Here is a 2,531-nt window from a genome sequence, read left to right as displayed (position 1 = left end):
TTCTTCCCTTTTCCGGACATCAAACTTGCTTTTAAAGGCGTAATCTTGAGAAATACCATATCTCCAACAGTGAACTCCAAATCCTTCCTCCGATTGTCGGCATAACTCTTTTGTCTACTCTGAGCGGTTTGAATTCTTTGCCGTACCAATTTCACCTTCTCATTAGCCTCCTCAATCCAAGATACAGTAGTCGTGTCTAAGATTTTCCGTTCACCTACTTCATCCCAACAAATTGGGGATCTACACTTCCGACCATAAAGTGCTTCGTATGGAGCCATTTGAATAGAAGAGTGGAAACTATTGTTATAGGCAAATTCCACTAAAGTCAAAAACTTACTCCAATTCTCTCCAAAGTCCAGTACACAAGTCCTCAACATGTCCTCAAGAGTTTGAATTGTTCTTTCAGATTGTCCATCAGTCTGGGGATGATAGGTGGTACTAAAGTTCAACTTAGTCCCCAACACTTCTTGCATCTTTTGCCAAAACCTCGAAACAAATCTTGGATCCCTATCTGACACAATACTCACAGGTATACCATGTAGTCTGATAATCTCATCCAAGTACAATTTGGCCAACTTCTCCAATGGATATTTCATATTAATTGGCAGAAAATGAGCCGATTTAGTCAATCTATCTACTATTACCCAAATGGCATCATGGCCTTTCTGTGTCCTTGGTAAGCCTGATACAAAATCCATGGTAATATTTTCCCATTTCCACTCAGGTATTTCTAGAGGTTGCAAAAGCCCAGATGGTTTCTGATGTTCGGCTTTAACCTGTTGACAAACCAAGCATGTCTGGACAAATTGGGCAATTTCCTTCTTCATATTTTTCCACCAATATAGACCTTTCAAGTCTTGGTACATTTTGTTCCCTCCTGGATGTACTGTAAACTTTGATCGGTGTGCCTCTTCCAAAACTTCTTTTCTAAGTCCTTCATCCTTTGGCATAACCACCCGATTTCGAAATCTCAATATTCCATCTGATCCCAAAGTGAAATCGGTCTGGTCTCCCATCTTGACTTTCTCCACCAACTTTTGCATTTCAGGGTCCTTTTCCTGAGATTCCTTAATACGTCCCAATAAAGTGGAGGTTATCACAATATTCCCCAAAAGTACTTTCCTTGGTTCCAATCGAGGATTCCAATAGCTAACTTCCTCCAACAATCGAAATTCCTTAACCATCAATCCAGCCATCTGTACCTGACGGCTCAAAGCATCGGCCACTACATTGGCCTTCCCAGGATGGTACTTAATAATGCAGTCATAATCTTCCAGAAATTCCATCCATCTACGTTGCCTCAAATTCAGTTCCTTCTGAGAAAATAAGTACTTAAGGCTTTTGTGATCTGTAAAAACCTCAAATGTCACTCCGTATAAATAGTGTCTCCATTTCTTCAAAGCAAAGACCACAGCCGCTAACTCCAAATCATGGGTCGGATAATTTCCTTCATGCGGTTTCAACTTTCTGGAGGCATAAGCTATCACTTTATCATTTTGCATCAAAACACATCCCAAACCTTCCTTAGATGCATCGGTGTAAACCACAAAACTATCATGTCCATTTGGTAGAGCTAGAACAGGCGCTCTTGTCAACCGTCTTTTCAACTCCTGAAAACTTCCTTCACACTTAGAATTCCAAATAAACTTTCTATTTTTCTTGGTCAACTCAGTCATAGGTCCAGCGATTTTCGAAAAATCCTGGATGAATCTCCGGTAATACCCCGCCAATCCTATAAAACTCCGAACTTCCGTTGGGTTTTCCGGTCGTTTCAATTTCGAAACAGCTTCCACTTTAGCTGGATCCACTTTAATCCCATCCTTAGAAATTATATGCCCTAGGAAAGTCACTTCCTTCAGCCAGAATTCACACTTGCTAAACTTAGCATATAACTGATGTTCCCTCAAGATTTGTAAAACAATTCTCAAATGTTTCTCATGATCTTTCACATTCTTAGAATACACCAAAATGTCATCAATGAAAATCACCACAAATTGATCCAAGTAAGGCTTAAAAACCCTATGCATTAAATCCATAAAAGCGGCAGGTGCATTGGTTAACCCAAAAGGCATCACTGCAAACTCGAAGTGCCCATACCTCGAGTTGAAAGCAGTCTTAGGTATGTCCTTCTCCAAAATCCTCAATTGATAGTAACCTTGCCTTAGATCCAACTTTGAAAACACCACCGCCCCTTGCAATTGATCAAACAGTTCATCGATGTGGGGTAGTGGGTATTTATTCTTAATCGTAACATCATTTAATCCTCGATAATCTATACATAACCTCAAACTCCCATCTTTCTTCTTTACAAACAAAACTGGGGCTCCCCACGGAGAATCACTCTCTCGTATAAAACCTCGTTCCAACAAATCCTGTAATTGTAACTTCAACTCCTTCAACTCAGCTGGAGCCATCCTGTATGGTGTCCTTGATATAGGTGCTGTTCCCGGGGTTAAATCAATTTTAAAAGCTATTTCCCGTTCCGGGGGTAGAGACTCCAATTCTTCAGGAAAAACGTCAGAAAATTCTTT

Source organism: Coffea eugenioides, chromosome 8 (assembly GCF_003713205.1).
Source record: "Coffea eugenioides isolate CCC68of chromosome 8, Ceug_1.0, whole genome shotgun sequence".
NCBI lineage: Eukaryota > Viridiplantae > Streptophyta > Magnoliopsida > Gentianales > Rubiaceae > Coffea > Coffea eugenioides.
Note: the sequence above shows the minus strand (reverse complement) of the source record.